Raw genomic sequence first — 22,976 nt, 5'->3', positions numbered from 1 at the left:
GTAAGCTTTCGCTTAGTAAGTTCATATGAAAACAATAAGCAACTCATTGACGTGTTTTATCAATGTTTACAACATATTCTCAAGTTCACTACAAGCTATCTTCCTGCGTAACAGTCACTAAATTATTTATATCTGGAGCTACGAAACTTAAAATTAAGTTCCGTTAATTTCACCTGAAACTAGACTCATTTATCTTTCTTTCATAAAATTTCCAGAATTTTTGACTTAGCCAATTAGTACAGTTTATTCCTCAAGTTTGCTCCTGATTCACTGTCTGACAGTTTCAACCCTTCTGCACTAAAGTTCAATTATCTCATAGTACAGGATTCGAATAATGTTCTTGTCTATTTCTCTTGAAACTAGACTCATATTCTACTAACTAATTTTTTTCTAGAATTTTTTGTCAAGCCATTTAGCACATTTTATTTGTGACAGCCTTAAAACGACCCTAGTCGGAATGTGGTTTCGGGACCACAAAATTGAGGCATAAAAATAATTTAATATTCATTTTGATGCCTATAATATGTGTTAATTCGTGTGTGACATTTTGATGTTTTGATTTAGGGTTATAAATGTGAATTTCACTAAAAGGACCTAGTAGTAAACTTTGAAAGTAGGATAGGAAATATGTGATGACTAATTGAATCATGCATGCAAAACAATGGTTTTGCATGTCAAATACCCTTCTTTTTATAAGTGGTGGCGGCCATGATGGTCACATATATATAATATGTATTAAATCTTAATTAAATGACTATTATTTTATGCAAAAGAAAGGAAATAAATAAAAGAAAGAAAAGAAAAGGGTAATGAAAACAAAGCTTGTATCCTTGGTTCTATCTTGGCTGAAACTTAAAGGAAGAAAGGGATATAGCATTCGGTTGTCTTAAGCCCAAAACAAGGTTAGTAATTCATGTTAGATTTTGGAATTTTAGCTTAATTTAAGTTAATTACTAAGTTCTTTAATTAGCCTATGTTAAAATTTTGGACTTGGATGGTGAATGAAGCATTCGGCCATGGTTGTTAGTGAAGAAATTTGATTACCTTCTTCATGTTTTAATAAGTAAATGTGATATGGGTGTTAAGCCGGAATGATGTTTAAGTACGAATGTGTTTGGATGGATGTGCTTATGAGTATGACTTGAGATAAAATGGTGGTAATGTTGTATACACTTGATAAGTATGTTAGATGGTTTGAGATTTGAACTAGTTATCAAGTTCTTTAGGTAGCCCATGCTAGGAATTTTGATTTTGGCATGACTAGGACTTTCGACCATAGTAGCTATTGAGGGTTTAGGTTTGTGATTCATGTTAAATTGGATGATAGGAAGAAAATCGGCTTGTGTATGTGTAGTTGCGAATGTGAATTTAGGTAACATTTCTTGTAACATTGGCATTTTAAAAGTGATGGAATGGGGTTTAAGCTTGATAAGATTTTGTTAAGGATGATCGAAAAAAAATGTGTATTCGGCTAGGGATGATATGATTGATTGGTGAAGTGGCTAATAGGGATTTTTAATGATATTATGCCAAGGCGAATGTATCATGAAGTAAATAAAATGCTAAATCGCATTATGTGCTTATACGTATAATCGACTAGGGAGGTTTGATATGAAGCTTTGATAAGTTTGAGAGATGAATGACCGAATGAGCAATAGGTTATGTATGGATGAATTTTATGCATATGTTTGTGTGTATTTTAGTAATTTAATGGCATTCGACATTGTTTAATTAAAATTTGAAATGAATGCTTGGAAGATTAAATAGGTCGCTCTAATGACCAAATATGCTAAAAGCTAAAATATGGACAAATGATCTGAATGAATTGGTTTTGAATTGTATATGGTAGCCGTATGTATGTGTTTGATTGAGAAGTAAATTTGTTTGAATTAGCTCAAGAGCTTAGAGGACCAAAGTTGGATAAAGGGAAGGAAAAAGTGATCGAATAGCCGTCGAAATCGTTCGACAACATCCGAGGTAAGTCTTCGAGTAATGACCCTACTTGAATTATATTGAAATGATTTGTCATATTATGGCGGATAGCCGAATGTGCGTAGGGACTACGTTATAAAGTCAATTGAAATCATGCTCTTTGTGTGTGGCCATTGAGCCGAAATTGGAAAGGTTTGATAAATGTTTTGTGTTTGAGCCTTAGTAACGAAAATGAAATATGGATGTGTCATGATTATTGATATATGTGTGCATGAGCATTTGAATGATACCCGGGCTAAGTCCCGAAGGCATTTATGCTAGTGATTATATCTGGGCTAAGACCCGAAGGCATTCGTGTGAGTTGTTATATCCGGGCTAAGACCCGAAGGCATTTGTGCGAGTTGCTATACCCGGGTTAAAGACCCGAAGGCAATTGTGCTTGTGGTTATATCCGGCTAAATTCCGAAGAAACTTGGTTTGAAGGTGAGTGTTTTGTGCTGTAATAAATTCAATTAATACGCTCGAAAAAAAAAACCAAACGATAAGGTATGTTTGCATGTGCATCGGAAAAGTCGATTCGTTTGAAATAGTATTCGTTCAATCGACTAACGAACTTTCGGCCCTTAGATAGGTTGATACCTTGTGTGTGTATATGTTGATGAAGTGTGAAGTAAGTATGATTATGAGAATGTGTATTAATAAAGTGATTCATTTAGCTATGTGAATGTAATACTTTAGTCAAAGCCGATTTCATTACTTGAAACTTACTAAGCATTAAAATGCTTACCCCGTTGCTTTGGCTCTTTGTTTTCTAGATTTTGTTCGTTAGCTATCGGATTCGGGATCATCAAGTCGAAGTCATCCACACTATCAAAGCCCTTTTGGTACTCTTTTAGTTGAACTCTGGATATGGCATGTATAGGACTACCCTTTGTTGTTTTTCAAGTACTTTTTGTGATGTATGTGTGTACGACCATGCGAAAATGGCTCGTAGAAGTGGAGTATGGCATTAGACCATTTGTGTTTATGTATATATATATGGTTTCATGATGTGACTATGGACTGGAATGGAAGTGTTGGGCAAATGACCAGCCATTGGAATGGCTAAATATGATCATATGTGAACCTATGTATGACAAAACTCTAGTTGGTCCATGGAAACCACGAAATAGGTAAAGTTTACCTTGAAAACAGATGCTGACAGCAGCAGTGGTGTGGATTTGAAAAATCACTAAAATTTGTAGGAATGGAATTAAATAGTGAATAAATTATGTAATCGAACCTTGATGAATCTATTTTCATATGAAAGTAATGAAATGATCATATGAACAGTATATTAAGAGATATTAAAGTTCTCGTGAAACAGGGCCAGAACAGTTTCTGGATCCCCTGTTTCGACTTTGAAAATTTACCATAAATTATCTAGAGACAATTAGAAGTAATGCCTTATATGTATAGATTCCTCTTTGAGTCTAGTTTCATTAGAAACAAACGGCATGAGTATTTAAGCTCTGTACAGGGAGATATCCAAGTTGTAATACATAAAGGTCAGAGTAGTCGAACCCAGAATCAGGGGAGACTTTAACTAATAAACTGTACCAATTGGCCAGACCTAAAATTCTAGAAAAACATCTATAGATGGACATATGAGTCTAGTTTCATGGAAAAATTACGAAACTGATTTTCGAGTTTTGAAAATCAAGATATGATTTTTAAGGTGACAGTGACGCAGTTAGCCAACTACCTGGAAATTTTTAAAATGAACTGTGAAAGCAAGTGATTTAAGTCTGCAAACCCCTCGTGTCCGACTCCGGCAACGGTCTCGGGTACGGGGTGTTACATTATTAGTTAAAGTTTCCCCTATTTCAGGGTATGACTACTTTGACCCCTGTGCACTACGAATCGAATTTCTCCATGTACAGAATTCCAATGACCATGCCGTTTGTTTCCCTAAAAAATAGACTCAATAAGGAATCTATTCAGGTAAGGTATGACTCTTAATAATGTTTTTACAATTTACGGTGAACTTATAAAATCAAAATAGGGGATCTCAAATTCATTCAAACCCTGTTTCACAAGAATTTAAATATCACACAATATAGAATTCTTTTTCTTCCTCTATTTCTTTCATGTGAAAATAGACTCATTAAGCTTTAATACCATATTTTATTCTGCCTCTAACTCATTTTCCACTATTTTTAGTGTATTTTCAAAGTTACACTACTACAGCAAGTCAAATCTGTCAAGGCTAAGTTACTCATTCATGGTCATTGTTCATAATATTAATACAACACCATTTTATCCATCATGGTAAGAACACATATTATGCATCATAGATCATCACATATCAAGGCATTCTTATAGGATTAGTATACATACTTGCACAACTCGTAACATAACTCGAGTGCATACTCACCAATGACTTACCTCATTGGGACCATCATCAACTCTTTCCTTGGATTGCCCGTGGAACACTTGGAATACTAATTGGATACTCGGAAAAGCCTTTGCACATAAGTGCCTCAATTGTAGCTAAAGCTACCTCATATCTCATGACATTCCAATGCTCACTCTCGAGCTAGTCATCTAGACTCATAATTCCTAGTGACATGTCACTCGTATCCTATTCTATTCCTAAGGTTCAAACGGGATTTTTCCTCGTCTATTAAGGCTTTGTCTTATCATAGTTCTATTAATCACATACACCTTAATATATGTACAATTCATGTAATGATAACATTTAAATACATGTATAGCATGGTATTGTTTACATACGAACTTACTTCGATACCATAAAGGTGAAAAGGACATACTCGTCCATAAATCGATTTCTTTCCGTTCTAGGTTCAAGTCTCAATTTTTATCATCTATAACATCACATTTAGCCTACCAATCAGTCACAATATTCATATGGGTCTAAAAATCATATTTTTACAAATTTTTATTTTGACCCCTAAACTTTTGCATATTTGCACTTTTGCCCCAATGCTCGTAAATTAATTTTTATCACATTTATTTACTCCTTGATTCTAGATGAACCATTTTCATAACTATAGCAACTCATAATTTCAACTATTTTACACATTTACAACTCATTTTACAACTTAGCAATTTAGCCCTTTTTAAGGTATTTTCATGCAATTTCTTTCACAAAAGTTGTTTATTAGACAACTAGGACTCATAATCTTCCATAAAAACACAGAAAACAACACATTTACTCTCATGGTAAAACCCTAGACTCTTCATCATTTTGCAAAATAATCCCCTCTTATGAAAGCTTATGCTTTAGGGGTTCCAAAAATACAAAAATCATCAAGCAAAGACATTAAAATCACTTACAAGCAAGGGAAATATGTTGCTGAAATTTTCCAGCTTCAAAACCCTTTCTTTGCTGCATATTTTGGTGAAGGGGAAGAGAAAAATGATAGCTTTTTCTCTTTTTTTTATTTGTTAATAATAAAACTATTTTGTATAATTTTGACTTTTCAACTATTTTGTCTCCCATGGCCGGCCATCACACTTTCAATGGCTAAATTTCACTTTAAAGACCCCCAATTTAAGATACAAGGCAATTTAACACCTTTAGGTATTAAAACACAACTTTTACTTTTTACGCGATTTAGTCCTTTTTCGAAATTGGACTTTTAATTTAACATAATTCAATTAATTCACTAAATTTAACTTTCAAATATAAATTACAGCATTATTGTTGTATTATTATCATACCAACTTACATACTTTCAACACCTCGGAGATCATAGTAAATATATCAATTTTACATTGAAACATGCATAAATTAATGCTTATTATACATATGAACTTACCTTGATATTAAAACGGCCATTTTACCAACTTTCCCAATTTTCAATTTTTCTCTCATTCTAGGTTCAAATCTCGTTTTCCGGGATCTTAAACATCATATTTTACTTATTTAATTAATGTACTATTCAAAACAGTCCTTAACTCAAACTTTGGAAAAATTACAATTTTGCCCCTAAACTTTTGCATAGTTACATTTTGTCCCTAGGCTCGGGAATTAAACTTCATCCCTTATTCTTATGTTTTATGACATGATGATCACTTTTCCCTTCTATGGCAACATCAAATTCTCACTCTAACATATACTTATGACTATTAGGTATTTTTACCGATTAAGTCCTTTTGCTCGTTTTCACTTAAAACCGAGTAGCACAAGTTGTCTAACTTAAAACCTCATATTGTATCATAAAACACCAGAATACACAAATTTTACCTATGGGTATTTTTCCAAATATGAACCCTAGGTTGAATTATTGCTAGCATAAGCTAAATCAAGTTACCGGGACTCCAAAAACGTAAAGAACTTGAAAAACGGGGTTAGAACGGACTTACAATTGAGCTTGGGAAGATTGAAAACCCTATCCATGGAGTCTCCCTTGGTATACACGTCCATGGTGAAGAAGATGAGCAAAATTGGCTTTTAATTTTGTATTTTAATTCATTTTACCCTAAATGACCAAAATACCCTTACTACTAAACTTTCCAAAAATTCCATCCATGTCCAATTTTGTCCATAACTTAGAAATTGGTCAAATTTCTATTTAAGACCTCCTAATTAATATTTCAAATCAATTTCATACTAGAAACTTCTAGAATGCAAGTTTTGCAACTTATTCAATTTAGTCCCTAACTTCGAATTAAGCACTTTATGCATAGAATTTCTTCACGAAATTTTCACACAATCATGCAATCATATCATAGACCTCAAAATAATCATAAAATAATTATTTATATCTCATATTTTGTGGTCCCGAAACCTCTGTTCCAACTAGACCCAATTTTGGGCTATTACAGAGGAGCCCGAAGTGTCTGGCAAGGCATGTCATGTAGGGGCCGATAGAGATTACTCCCTTCCGATGCCGCTCGGTCTGATGGTGAATGGCGAAGGCGATGAAGTATGCCAAGTCAGTCACGTGTGCATTCGCCATGCACCATAAATAGTAGGGGTCATAGGTGTTGACAACGTCGGTGCTCTCTCTCCTTTCGGTCAAGGTGTGTACCAATGTGGCATGGAGATATCGTAGGGAAGGGGGAAGAGCTAAGGCCTTCGAGCGGCTGGGGTTATAGGTGGAAGAGAGTAGTGCCAAAGCCTTCCAGCACAAAAAGGGAGAAATGTTGATATTGCGTGGTAGTGCATTCATGTCCTTCTCCTCCATAAACTCATCAGTGTAAAGTCCCAGAACGACTCCAAACTCTAGGACACTCATCGCGCGAACTAGACTGCCTAATCGGAAGTGAATGGTGTCTAGGTCATCATTGTTCGTCATCACCACCTGTAAATGAAAAGTAGAGCATAATTCTAAAGTTAGCTCTAAATAAGTGGGCTCAGTAATAGTGAAGAACCGTTCCCATGGGTCTGTGGACAGGAGGGCACGGATGGCATCAGCTAGCTGGACTTGCTCTACGGCATCCCAGTCAATGCAGCGACCTGTAGTGATGGGTCGCGCGCGTAGTATCTGAAATAGCTCCTCCTACGAAGCTTACAAAAACTCAAGGAATGGGTGCCGGACTTCGGCTGTAGCACGTACCGAGGAAGAACCTGGTCCCCTACGTCTCTTTGAGGATGGGATCGCGGCCTTCTTGCCTCTCGATGATGACATAATGGTCCTGAAAATGTATAAACATTGATGTAGTTGGTTCAAGATGTGTTAACATTTACCGATATCAAGGGAGAGGTGAAAATTTTATATGATTATTCATAAACATATACTGAGATCAACAATGCATCATCGGTTAAGTAAGAATCCTAGAACTAGTAAATGCTATTTAGAAGCTTAAACAATTTAAATATAGAAAAATACTAAAGCAAATTCTTAACTTATTCAGAACAAATTGGTAACAGTTGCAATATCTTTGTAAGGCATATTGAATACTAAGGTAGTAACACAAATTGGAAAAACAAGGTTGAGAAAGGGAACCAAAACTGCTATAAAGTGGGGCACGGGCGTGTTGTTGGCGAGCACGGGCGTAGGGCGTGAGTGTACAGCCGTGTGCAGAAAAAATTGAGGGGAAAGAGAGGGGAAAGTGAGGATTGATGCAGGGGGAGTGGATTTGAGGGTGGTTTGGGGGTTGGGGAAGTGAGAATCTGGGGAATGGTGGCCGGAATAGGGATTAGGGAGTGGGGAAGGGTAGATTTTAACTAGGGTTTTGAAAGGAGGAAGAAGATGAATACTGGTTTGCTTATATAGGGGAGGGTTACATTACCTAGGGTCACGCCCGTATACTTTGAGGGTGAGCCCGTGTTTTTCGAATTTTGCGATTTAGGTCGTGCCCGGTACTATCCCACGCCCGTGTGTCTTGGGCGTGTGTGGCACACGGCCATGTCGCATGGCCGTGCCTAGCTTTTTTCAGTTCTCCCACGCCCGTGTGTTAGGGTACCACGCCCGTGTATTGTTGTCCACTACTTCAAGGCACGGCCGTGTCTCACAGCCATGTCGAAGAAACAAAATTGAGCCTTGCCCCTGGCACGCTCGTGTTTTTCATTCCCACGCCCGTGGTCACCTATGAAGTTCATCCACGGCCATTTCGCACGGCCGTGGGGATTTATTGCATCCCGTGTTTTGGAGAAATCATGTCCTACTTTCACAGGGCCGTATCGCACGGCCGTGTCTCTTCCTCTGTTTTGCCATGGCTTTAGCCACACCCGTGTGCCTAGCCGTGTGTTCTGAAAAACTTTGCAATTCAAAGATAAATTTAATTATTTAAAGTGCTAGAAACAAGAAATCAAAATATGTTAGTGCTCGGGTTGCCTCCTGAGAAGCGCTTATTTATAGTCTAAGCTTGACTTACCTCTCTAGTGGGTGGTCAGAGGGGTTCGAGGAATTCGTACTCCTCGTTCCTGTTATAAGCCTTGACAAAATAAGATTTTAGAAGGGTATTGTTTACCTTAAAAGTGCCGAACTTGGGGTGACTTACCTCAACCGTACCGAATGGGAACATACTAAGTATCGTAAGAGGGGTTTTTCCATTCATGTTGGTATTAACAATGTGAGGGTTCGCGGCATCTAGTAAGACTTTATCTCTAACCTTAAGTAAATTTAGGGAGGTATCGAACTCATTCGGGCATAATTTTGGTTTATCGTGTGTTCTCGGTTTATGTGCTCGTCATTCATCTAGCTCCTCTATTTGAAGTCGTTCCTCATGGTGTCTTTGTTCTCTACATGATAATAGTGCACTGTCTCCGTTGTCTTGGTTCGAGAAGGTTCTTGCAAGGACGATTGAATATTAGGTTTATCATTGACAAGTTTTATAGCATTATCTTGAGTTTTAGAGGTTTTGACTGAGTCACGTGCTTGGAGAGTTACTGCGTCGTCACCTGCATGAAGTGTTAGCTCTCCTATGCCTACATTAATAATGGTTCTGGCAGTCGCTAAAAAGGGTCGTCCTAAAATTAAAGGTACCTCGTGATCCTTATCCATATCTAAGACGAAAAAGTCTACTAGGTAAATAAATTTATCAATTTTAACGAGAACATCTTCAATAATACACTTAGGAAATCTAACTATTTTGTTAGCCAATTGTATCTCATCCTAGTCTGTTTGGGTTTACCGAGACCTAGTCGTTTAAACATTTTATACAGAATAACATTTACACTTGCCCCTTGATCAGCTAAAACATTATTCACAAATAAACTACCAATTAAGCATGGAATTGTAAAACTCCCTGGATCTTTCAATTTTTTAGGTAGCTTATACTTCAGAATAGATGAGCAGACTGCATTGAGTTCCACATGCGATGTGGCATCTAATTTTCTTTTATTGGTCAGAAGTTCCTTTAAGAATTTTGCTGAGTTGGGCATCTGTGAAAGAACTTCAATAAAGGGTAAGTTAATATGTAATTTCTTTAAGAGTTTGACAAACTTACCGAATTGTTCTTTTGTTCTGTCTTTCGTCATCGCTTTAGGATATGGCACACGAGGTTCATAATTCGTACTTACCTGTTTAGGATCATCATCGTTTACCTCTTCTCGACCTTTGTTCATCGCGTTGTCTTGATGTAATTCTGGCTCAAGTGCAATGAATCCTTCTTATCTTGAGTACTAATTGCATTGAGGTGTTCCCTCAGATTAGGTTCAGTATTACTTGGTAAGCTACCCTGTGGTCATTCGGAGATTAGTTTGGATAGCTGGCTATCTGAGTTTCGAGTCCTTAGATTGATGCTTGTTGATTCTTAAGTGCTGTCTCGGTATTTAGGAAATGAGTTTCTGACACCGAGATGAATTTAGAAAGCATCTCTTCAAAGGTTTGGTTTCTTTTCTTGTTGATAAGGTGGTTGTTGAAAACCTTGAGGATTTTGTGGCTTTTGATTCCCTTGACCATCCTAGGAGAAATTTGGGTGGTTCCTCCAACCTGCATTATAAGTATTACTGTATGGGTTATTTTGAAATGGAAGTTATTGTTACCCATATAGTTGACTTGTTCTTTTTCGGTTGTAGGATTGAAAGATTGGTATTCTATATGCACACTTCCACAACTTGAGTCACACCTCATTACTAGATGTACCTGCGTAGAACCAAGTAAATCGCCAATCTTTTTATTGAGAAGTTCTACCTGATTAAAGAGCATGGTGACCGAATTGATGTTATAAACGCTGGCTGTTTTCATTGACTTTGTCCTCATAACTTGCCACTGATAGTTATTCAGTGACATCTCCTCTATAAATTCATAGGCATTTTCTGGGGTTTTATTATTGATGGTTCCGCCAGCAGCTGCGTCAACCATTTACCGAGTCAAGAGATTCAGACCATTGTGGAATGTTGGTACTTGAAACCAAAGCGAAAACCCATGGTGAGGGCACCTTCTCAGTAAGTCCTTATATCTCTCCCATGTATCATAAAGTGTTTCTAAATCCATCTGCACAAAAGAAGAAATATCATTACGTAATTTAGCCGTTTTAGCCAGCGAAAAATATTTTAGTAAAAATTTCTCGGTCATTTGTTCCCAAGTAGTGATAGACCCTCCTGGTAACAAGTTCAACCACTGTTTAGCTTTGTTTCTCAGTGAAAAGGGAAACAACCAAAGACGTATGGCATCATCAGAAACGCCATTGATTTTAAATGTATCACAAAATTCCAGAAAATTTGCTAAGTGAGCGTTGGGATCTTCATCTTGCAAACCATCAAACTGAACGAATTGTTGTATCATCTGAATAGTGTTAGATTTTAGTTCAAAAGTATTTGCAGCTACAACATGTCTAACTATGCTAGATTCAGTTCCTGTTAAAGAAGGTTTAGCATAAACATACATAGTACGTGGAACAGGATTTTCATTAGCCGCAATTGCAGGAGGTAGCTGATTGCCTTGGTTTTCAGCCATCTCGTCAGTTGGAGGTTGAGTATTGTCTTCTTGCTCGTTCTCTGTGTATCTTAAGTTGCGCCTTATTTCTCTTTGATTTTTGCGAATTGTACGCCCAATTTCTTCGTCAAAAAGTAATAGTCCCAGCGAGTTTCTTCTAGTCATAAACTATAAAAACCTGCCAAGAGAGAGAAAAAGTAAATTAATAAATAATAAAATAAAATAAAATTGCAAGAAAAAATAAATGGCTAAAGTAATAAAAATTTAGCGTTTCTAATATTTCAGTTCCCCAGCAACGGTGCCAAAAACTTGATTGCGTGATTCGTAACAAGTAATAAATATTTATAATGAAGATCAAACCTAGACTAACTATTATCACGACGAAAAGGCAAGCGCACCTATCAAACAATGGTATAGTAATGGCAAGACCGGGATATCGTACCCAAGGGAACCAAAAGTACTAGTAATAACTATCTTTTTATTATCTAACCTAGAAATAAAGAGGGGTTGTTTATTAAACTAATTAACTAAACTAATTAACTAATTAAACTAAAGTAAAGAGAAAAGTTGGAAAAAGACTTGAAGAAAATTAATTTGATAAAGACGACACTCAAGGAGGAATCCACCTAGATTTCAATTGTTATCTGACTCTGAACCAGACGATTTATTCACTTGACTTGATCCGTGAAACTCCCTAACCTATGTTATTATCCCTTTCGAGACTAATAACGTCTAACCCTCAGTTGAATTAATCAAAATTTCTTTCTTAATAAAACCCCTAGGGAAGCAGTAAATCACTCTATAGACTCCCATATTAGGTTTCACCCTAATCCGGAAAAATCTCGTAACCCTATTTCTAGGCGTTCGATCAACTCTGCTTAATTATGCCAAATCTACTCTTAGATAGGGACTTTTGCTCCTCTGCATAAGCACATCAAATCATGAATTAATACCCGGAATATTAACTCAAGCATTAAGAACACGTAATTAATAACAAATCAAGTATTTATCATACAGTTCAGATAATAATAACAAGATCCATCATAGGTTTCAACCCCCTTAAGTATCTAAGGGGTTTAGTTCATAATAAGATAAGAGTACATCTCAAAAGTATGAAAATAACAAAACATAAAGAAAACTCCAAAATCTCTGAAGGAATTCTAAGAGAGATCTTCAGTCTTGGAGTAGCTCCGGCTTTTGGGATGGATCGTCTGGCTTCCTTCAAGTAATTCCTGGCGTGTGGTTCTGTATTCCAGAAAAGTTCTAGAAGAGGCCCCCCTCTAAGTCATACTTAGGGTGTTTATATATACTTTGGATTGGCTTTCTTCCTCCCTAAGTATCCTTTTCTGTATAAAATGCAACTCCTTGAAAAAGGGACACGCCCTTGTGCCATGACCGTGTGACGTGTTTGCCAGGCCGTGTTCGATCCGTTAAATTACACACGGCAATGTGAATCGTGAAAACCTTGGTCGACACCCTCGAAAGACACGGGCATGTGAACAGCCCGTGTGGCAAGGCTTAGGTCATGTGATCTTCTCGATTTGGTCTGTTTTGTCCCTTTTTAGCTCATTTTTGGCTCCTTTTGACTCTTGGTGCTCTCCTGAGTACAAAACATGAAATAACCGGATTAAGAGCACCAAAATCCACAAATCTAGTAGTAAACATCCATAAATATGCTAAGTATTTGGGGTAAAACTATATATAATTTGGCATTTATCATGTACATAGTTTCGAACTAATCATTGTGTGTAGCATGCTCGAGCATTGTTAATTGCTTTATTTTCTTGTGTTTTGTGTGTGTTTTATTTTGTTGCTTTTGGAAAAACAATGACTTAAGTGTGGGAGGGTTTGAATTGTGGCAAATTAAGGCATTTTCGGCATACTAACGAGCTTGTTTTCTAGTGTTTTTATACGTTTTTATTTTATTTTTTATTTTTTATTTTTATTTTCTTAAGTTTAATTTATGCAAAATAATCATTTGAGTAATGTCATGTCCTAATGGGCCACTACGGGACTAGGGATGATTTAACAATTCTATTTAGCGTGGACACTATTTTCAGGATTAGAAGACAAAGGAAAATTACTGTGTTGCAACACCGAAGAGTGGTGTCGCAATATCAGACTTCGAAGCCAGATTATTCCCATTCAAAAGACAGTGTTGTGACACCGATCATGTGGTGTCATGACACCGACGACAATTAGGAATTTTAATTATGGGTATTTTAATCCAAACAATGAAATGAAATCATATTTTTGGGTTGTTAAACAACCCTAATTAGGTCAGAACATAAATTCTATAAATAGGCATGTTTAGCCTCATTTTAGGAAGGTTGGCCAAGTGAGCCACTTAGTTAGTTTTAGATTTTTATTGTTGTTTTTATTCTCTTTCAATTTAGTCCTTTAAACAGTTTGTGTTCTTGTTTAACTTGGATTCTATTTTTATTCAAGCTTTCAATTTAATAGCTTTTCTTTATTTATTTTTGGTTTGCAATCACAATTAGAGTTATCTTCGAAATTATTAAAGGAAATCCTACTTTTGTGCACAAATCGACATCGAAACGAATTTATTTTCTTATTACATTCTTTTATTTAATTTACTCTTTTGTATGTTAAATATGAGTTTAGGGATTATTGCATTTAGATCCATGAGTAGCTAATTTCCTTAGGGAGATTAATGAACGAATGTGTGACTAGTTAACAGATGAATTAGGGTTTAATTCTGAGTTAGTTGGTTTAAATTATATACGATTAAACCTTAAGATATGATGATCCTAGGAAGAAAATTAGGATAAATGAGATCGAGGGATAAGTTTACCGAGTAAATCATAATATATCCCAGTCAAAAAAGTGAGGCCAAGCGGTAAGAGTGTATTAGTTGATTAGTTAATTAGTTAGAAGCTTAGAGTTAATAACTAGTTAATTAATAGCTAACTCGATAAAACCCGAGTTCTGAAGTTAATTAGGAGCACTGAAGTGAGTTAATCTCCAGCTTTTTTATTAGAATTAATTTTGATTGTTAATTGGTTGTTTTCACTTTAGATAAATTATGTTAATTTGGTTAATCAATTCTAATTTTGGTTTTTCATAATATAATTTTAAATTACTACTATTTAGCCTTGCTAGTGTAGAAAATTGATTTAAGTTTAATTCAACCTCCCTGGGGTACGATCCTTGGAATACTTTTTGGAATGTTTCACTGTAACATTCTTCTACATTATAATTTGAATCGTATGCTTGTGGACACCATTATTCAATCATATATTTATTTCCTCCAGTATTTCCAGTCCAAACATTCATAGTCTGGCAATTTTCACATGATTGATGGGTGTGAGAATCATCGTAGCAACAGAAAAATGTTTTTCAAGGTTTTAATACAACACACATGGATTATATTGCATTCTTGATATGTTGCTGAAACAAAAATATTTGCTTAATACAAAGATAGTAATTAGTGAATCTTTATTGTTTTTCAATTCAAATATGTCTCTTACTCCTCTTATTAGCATTCTTACTACGAATAAATTGAATGGGGATAACTTTCTAGAATGGAAACAAAATGTAACACTCCAAACCCAGCCTAGATTTTTCAATCGAATTGTGGGGGTTACATCGTACGTGAAAACATTAACGCTTAATTTTGATGAAAACCCACTTTTAGCATAAAGAAAACCAATTTGAATAACTCTTCAAAAATGCATCAATTCTTGATAACTCATAAGTACTTTGAGGAAAACCATGTTTAATAGTTTTACTAAAATGAATCCATTTTACTTAAGTCATTTGCGTGATAAAACATTCTAACGATTTTTTGACAAAATTTGGCAACGGACACATTATAGCAAATTGAGCTTATTAAATATTATTGTTAGTTTTCTTGTTTTAAATGCCAATTAAAACCAAAAAATTTACCAAAAAATTTACCAAAATAAATTCTAATGTCCCAAACAAAATTACAATGTCCCCGAAAAAGTCAATAAAAATCAAAGTTCGTAACATACTAAACCCAAAAGCATGAAAATCGAGCTCCAGTGTTGCCGTCCAATCCTAAGTCTAAAGTTCACCTAAAACAAAACAAAAAACACATGAGCTTAATGCCCAGTGTGTGATTTGGCCCACGAAACTTGGTAAGTATATACAAATATCAAACTGTGTCATGGCATAACAGATTTCATAATAGAGCATATCATATATCGTATCTTATCTAATCATATTTTTTATCATATTATCATATCATATCATATCATACCCCATCCTTTACACACCATCTCCATCCCAACCAATCACACCAATTAGGACTACAGGAGTCCATCCATCCAATCACATCAATATGTGGCAATATGTCATTCATAAACATGCAGCTGAGTTGCCAGACAAGAATCTTGCGATCTAGCCGCCATAGTTGTAATAAAACTGCCATAAAGCAATTCCTCCATCATATCATATCCCACCCCAAAACATAAGAATAATTGTAACACCCCGAACCCGAGACCATCGCCGGTGTCGGATACGAGGGGTTAGCAAGCCAAGTTCACTTGTTTTGCCCATCCATTGGACATTTCTAGTCAGGCTGGAAAAACTGCGTCACTGTCGCCTTAAAAATCATATCTCGAGTTTCAAAACTCGGAAACTGGTTTCGTAAATTTTCCCTGAATTTAGACTCATATATCCATCCATGGATTTATTTCTAGAATTTTTGGTCGGGCCAATTGGTACAGTTTATTAGTTAAAGTCACCCATGTTACAGGGATCGACTGCTCTGACCTTTGCGCGGTATAACTTGAATATCTCTCTGTACAGAGCTTTAATGCTGGTGTCGTTTGTTTCTAATGAAACTAGACTCAAAATGGAATTTTTAAATATAAGGTATGTCTCCTAATTCTTTCTGGATAATTTATAGTAAATTTTTAAAGTTGCGACAGGGAACCCAGAAACCGTTCTGGCCCTGTCTCACAATAGCTTTAATATCTCTTAACATGTAACTCCTATGACCATTTCGTTTCTTCCACATGAAAATAGACTCATCAATGTTCATTTACATAGCTGATTCACTATTTAATACCATTCCTACAAATTTTGGTGATTTTTCACATTCACGTTACTGCAGCTGGCAGCATCTGTTTTGAGGTAGGTCTTACCTATTTTGTAGTCTCCATGAACCAACTAGTCTTGCCTTACATAGGTCCACATATGATCATTTTAACCATGCCAATGGCTGATCATGTGACCAACATTCCCATTTCAATTCATAGTCACATCATGACACCATATATATATATACAAACCGCAAATAGTTTAAGTTGATACTTCACTATTACGAGCCATTTTCGCATGGCTGTACACATATACATCATAACATATTTAAACCAACAAGGGTAGTCCTATACATGCCATTTCAAGTTCAACCAAGAATTTATACCAAAATGGGGGCTTGATAGTGTGGATGACTTGACTTCAACGATCCCGAATCCGATTGCTATCGGCGAAATCTAGAAAACCGAGAGCCAAAGCGGTGAGTAAGCATTTTTATGCTTAGTAAGTCTCAAGGAATATAATCAACTCTAATTACAGCAATACATTCACATAGTTAAATGCATCATTTCATTAATGCACATTCACATAATCATACTTACTTCACCATCCCAACTCTTATGTTCATACACAAATAACGGCTTCATTAAGGCCGATAACTCGTTCCATCATAGGAGCGGATATTCACGCTCTTACTCCTAGCGCAAAGCACACACCGCCCTTACCTTGTCATTGGGAAATTTCACAAGTGCATTAGCTGAAATTTTCCAGCAAGCTTATAATTTTCAAATCACATACCTTGAGTTTAACCGGATGTCGCTACTCGATCAATCGCCTTGGGACATAGCCCGGTTATGGTAACCCGCACCAAGGCCTACGGGACTTAACCCGGATATCACGATTTGCACAAATGCCTTGGTCTTAGCCGGATAGAATGACTTCGCACGAATGCCTTGAGTCTTAGCCGGATGTAGCCACTAGCACAATTGCCTTGGTCTTAACCCGGTTATAATTTCCAGCATAATTGTCTTGGGGCTTAGCCGGATATCATTCAATTTCTCATGCACTCATACATCAATAATCATTGGACATACATATTTATTTTCGTTACTAAGGCTCAAACACAATTATAATCACTAACATAATCGCCGGGACTTAGCCCGGTATCATTCGAATACTCATACACATAAATCAATAATCGATACATCCATATTTCATTCCACATAATTCAAGTAAGGTCACTTCTTGAGGACTTACCTCGGATGTTGTCGAACGGCTTTTACGGCTATTCGATTACTTTTCCTTCCCTTGTCCAATTGTGGCCCTCTTAGCTCTTGAGCTAATTCAAACAAATTCAATTTATCAAAACCTCATTGTGCTAGCTTATGGCCGAATATGACAAGGAATTTAAATGGTCATATGGCCACCCTTTAGCTTGAATACACAATGGTCATGCACATTTTATACTACATCAAGCAATTCAATACAATTTATTCGAGCATCAAGGAAAAGCTAAGGCCTTCAATAGGCTACCCAAGGCCGAATATACTTGTCCATGTTAAGGCCAATTATGCACTTAATACCACACAAAACAGCATGCATTTTACTAGTTAATGCTTTGCATATTGTAGCTCAAAACTTACAATATAGCATCAAGCACTCATATGTGTGCTAGGCAGAATGTGCTTACAATTTCACAATTATTCTTCAACATCTTCTTCTTTAAACAAACTTATTCATCACTTCCTTCATAACCAAAACATCATGTGCAAACATATATATACATATATGAGCATGGCGAATTTCAAGGTGTCCATAGCCATCCAAAACACAAATTTTAACTAACATGCAAGAAGCATGAACCATGCTCATGAATGCATCATGGCCGAATATGACAATCATGCTCCTTTTCAACTTCAATCATGATAAAACAAAAAGAAAGCTCAAAATCTTACTCAAGACTAGACAATCCATCATTGCATGCATCATCATCAAGCTTCACACTTAGCATGCAATGGCTTTATCACCATAACAACTTTGGCCAAATACCATTTCCATGGCTTAACAAAGATTTGAGCCATGGCTAACATGCACATCAAGTTAGCAACCAAAACATGCATGAAACTCCTAACACAACCTCATACATACCTTAATCTTGATGCAAACTTAGCCAAATCTCCTTCTAGATCTCTTCCAAACCAAGCATGAAGCAAAAATCCTCCTTCTTCCTTAGTTTTGGCTCAAAGAAAGGATGAACAAAATTTTTTCTTTCCTTCTCTACAACTCACGGCAATGGGGGATTACCACACTCACACACATTTTTTTTTCATTTTTTATCACCCATACACCTTTGTTTATTATTTCACCCTAATGCACCAACAAAACATGTTTCATGACATGTTTAGCCCATCCTCCTTGTCATGGCCGCCACCACCTATAAAGGGCAATTTGACATGCAAGTCCATTATTTTGCATGCATGCTTTAATTAGTCATCACACATTTCCTATCATACTTTCAAAGTTCATTACTAAGTCCTTTCTTGTGGAATTCACCCTTATAACACTAAATCAATCATCATAAAATGTCATACATGAGCACACACATATTATAGGCATCAAAATAAATTTTAATTATTTTTATGCCTCGGTTTTGTGGTCCCGAGACCACCTTCCGACTAGGGTCAATTTTGGCTGTCACAACTCTCCCCACTTAAGAAATTTTCGTCCCGAAAATCTTACCGGTAAATAGGTTTGGATATCGCTCTTTCATAGAGTTCTCGATCTCCCAAGTAGCTTCTTCTATCCCGTGCTTGAGCCATAACACTTTTACTAGTGGAACCCGCTTGTTTCACAACTCTTTCACTTCTCGTGATAGGATACGAATCGGTTCTTCCTCATAACTCATATTAGCTTGAATTTCAATTTTGATGGACTAATCACGTGCGATGGATCGGATCTATAGCGTCGAAGCATCGAAGCGTGAAAGACATCGTGAACCTTTTCGAGTTCAAGGGCAAAATCAAACGATATGCCCTTGGATCGACTCGCTCGGATATCTCATATGGCCCAATGAACCTCGGGCTCAACTTGCCCTTACGGTAGAATCGAGTATCTTTTTCCAAGGCGATACCTTGAGAAACACTTTATCACCCACGATACTCGATATCCTTACGCTTCAGTCGCGTCACGACTTCGACGATCGGAGGCTATTTTCGGACTTTCACGGATTACTTTCACTTTCATTCAGCATCCCTAATCAAATCCACCGAAAATCTTGCTTTCACCGAGCTCGGTCCAAAACAATGGTGTACGGCATTTACGACCGTACAAGGCCTCGTAGGGTGCCATCTTAATACTTGATTGAAATTTGTTGTTGTAAGCGAATTCAATCAACGGCAAATACCGCTCCCATGAACCACTAAACTCGAGGACGCAACATCTTAACATATCCTCAAGTATCTGAATTATCCGCTCGGATTGACCATCGGTTTGGGGGTGAAAGGCGGTCTTTGAAATGCAACTTGGTACCCAAAGCTTCTTGCAACTTTTTCCAAAATCGCGAGGTAAATCTCGGATCTCTATCCGACACGATGGAAATAGGCACCCCGTGTAATCTCACAATCTGAGGAACGTACAATTCAGCTAATTTTTCCATTGAAAAATCCGTACGTACGGGGACAAAGTGGGCCGACTTAGTCAATCAATCTACCACGACCCAAACCGCATCCTTCTTACTTGCTGACAATGGCAGTCCGGATACAAAGTCCATTGTGACTCGATCCCATTTCCACTCGGGTATCGTGATTGGCTGAAGTAATCCTGAAGGCACCTGATGTTCCGCTTTCACTTGTTGACATATTAAACATCTCGAAACAAAGTCGGAGATGTCTCGCTTCATACCATGCCACCAAAACCGACGTTTCAAATCATTGTACATCTTCGTACTCCCCGGGTGGATTGCCATTCGGCTACAATGGGCTTCATTCAGAATTATCGAAATGAGTTCCGAATTCTTTGGAACACACAGACGACTTTTGAACCTCAAACAATCGTCATCATCGATTTGAAACTCTGAATCCTTGTTCGGAACACACTCAGCCCATTTTGCAGCCAACTCGTCGTCGACTTTCTAAGCTTCTCGAATTTTGATGTATCAATAGTGGTTTGGCTTTCAATTCAGCTACTAACACACTATCGGGTCGAACAGACAAGTGCACGTTCATCGCTCGTAAAGCGAATAATGATTTACGACTCAAGGCATCCGCAACCATATTCGCCTTTCCCGGGTGATAGTCAATGACCAGCTCGTAATCCTTTAACAGCTCGAGCCAATGTCTTTGTCGTAGATTTAAGTCGCTTTGGATCATCAAATATTTGAGACTTTTGTGATCCGAGTATACATGGCACCTTTCACCAAATAAGTAATGTCGCCAAATCTTTAAGGCGAATACGATGGCGGCCAATTCGAGATCATGAGTCGGATAATTTTTCTCATGTGCCTTTAATTGCCTCGACGCATAGGCCACAACTCGACCTTCTTGCATTAATACGCAACCTAACCCAAGTAGAGAGGCGTCGCTATAGATGACAAACTCTTTGCCAGACTCGGGTTGCACTAGAATTGGGGCTTCATCAAATAAGTTTTCATTGATCGAAACTTTTTGGCATTTCTCCGTCCATTCGAACTTAACATCCTTTTGGAGTAACCGTCATCGGCGTGGCTATCGTTGAGAAGCCTTTACAAATCGTCGGTAATAACCTAAGCAAGCCCCAAAAAGCTCGAACCTCGTAATATTTCTGAGGCTTCCAATTAAGTATGGCTGAAATTTTATTGGTCGACTCGAATACCCGATCTGAGATACCACATGACCCAAGAAGCTAACCTCTCTTAACCGAACTCACACTTGCTGAACTTAGCATATAATTGCTTATCCGTAAAATTTGCAGCACTAACCGCGGTGTTCAAGCATGTTCGGTCTCATTTCTTGAATAGACCAAGATGTCATCAATGAACACGACTATGAATCGATCCAAATATGGTCTAAAGATCCGATTCATTAAATCCATAAATACCTGAGGGCATTAGTGAGCCCAAAGCGGCATCACTAGGAACTCATAGTGACCATATCTCGTTCAAGGCGGTCTTGGGTGCGTCCGAATCTCGGATTCGCAATTGATAATAGCCCGATCTCAAATCTATTTTCGAGAACACCGAGGCTCCCTTTAGTTGATCGAACAAGTCATCGATACGTGGCAAGCGGATATTTGTTCTTTATTGTCGCTTTATTAAGTCGGCGATAATCGATGCACAACCGCATGGTTCCATCCTTCTTTTCACGAACAACACTGGCGCACCCAAAGGCGAAAAACTCGGCGAGCAAAACCTCTATCCACCAATTCTTGCAATCGAGCTTCCAACTCCTTTAATTCCGTTGGTGCCATAAGATACGGAGCTATCAAAATTGGAGTGGTACCGGTACCAATTCGATGCCAAATTCTATTTCGAACGGTGGTAAACCGGCAATTCTTCAGGAAAACATCCGGTATTCACAAACCACGGGCACAGATTCGGGTTTCTTTTCGATTCCTTGTCATCGAAAGCACGACGCAAGGTACGCCGCACTCTTATCTTACATATTTTCGGGCCAACATTGCGATATTACGGTGGCAACCCCTTTAAGTCCGTAGACTTAACCCGAATTATCTCGTTATTCGCGCACCTCAAATCGATAGTCTTGCTTTTGCAATTTACAACCGCATCGTGCATGGTCAACCCATCCAAACCAAGAATAACGTCAATTCATCGAGCGGCAAAAGCATCAAGTCCGCCGGAAACAAGAACCTCGGAACACTAGGGGACTTTTCTTGCACACTTTGTTGACAAGCACGTAATGACCCAAGGGTTTGACACCGAATTACAAACTCGAGAGACTCAATAGGCAAAGTCTTCTTGGATACTAAGGTTTCACATATATAAGATTGAGTAGAACCAGGGTCAATCAAAGCAATCACATTAGTATTGAAAAGAGTGAAAGCACCGGTAATGACATCTGGAGAGGCAGCATCCTCGCGTGTGCGTATGGCATAAGTCCTCGCAGGAGCACGAGCCTCAGATCTGATGGTAGCATCTCTAGATCCTCTCTGACCGCCACCGACATTGCCCATATTTCTAGGTGGCCTACCTCGGCGGTGGTAGCACCCGAGTTTCCACTCGACTCACATTCTTTCAAGCATCCTCGGGCAATCCTTCCTAAAGTGGTCGGCCGATCCACACTTATAGCGAGAGCGATCATGAAACCAACAGCTCCCGAATGCCATTTGCCACAATGTTGACACTCCGCCTCTCTCGGTGATCATTTCCACCATCTGGCGATCGAAGTGACTCGTGTGGTCACAGGGGTCGATCGCGTCCTCGTCTAGAAAAGCCCAAAGCGCCTCTAGACCGGTTCACATCATCTCGAAATCTCTTGATTGCTGTTGAAGAGACTTTCCGAGGACCTCTTCGAATTCTCCGGTTCCCACATCAGCTTTTGTTTTTCCTTTCTAAGCTCTTCGACTTTACAAGCTCGCTCAACAAGTACTACGATCTCTCGTATTTCGAGAATGCCAACGAACATCCTTATATCATCATTCAGCCCATCCTCGAAGCGTTTACATAATAGCCGGACGAAATGCATTCTCGCA

General features: G+C 37.7%; 1 non-coding gene across 1 annotated transcript; it reads left to right on the top strand.

Annotated features, from left to right (window-relative positions):
* Positions 1-10,749: 10,749 nt before the first annotated feature.
* Positions 10,750-10,856, top strand: LOC128283197 (small nucleolar RNA R71). Its single transcript, XR_008273539.1, has one exon. It is a non-coding gene; the product is annotated as a small nucleolar RNA R71 (small nucleolar RNA).
* The last annotated feature ends 12,120 nt before the right edge of the window (positions 10,857-22,976 follow it).

Source organism: Gossypium arboreum, chromosome 10, assembly GCF_025698485.1.
Source record: "Gossypium arboreum isolate Shixiya-1 chromosome 10, ASM2569848v2, whole genome shotgun sequence".
Taxonomy (NCBI): Eukaryota; Viridiplantae; Streptophyta; class Magnoliopsida; order Malvales; family Malvaceae; genus Gossypium; species Gossypium arboreum.
The sequence above is the reverse complement of the archived record's forward strand: the minus strand, read 5'-3'. Positions and strand labels throughout refer to the sequence as shown.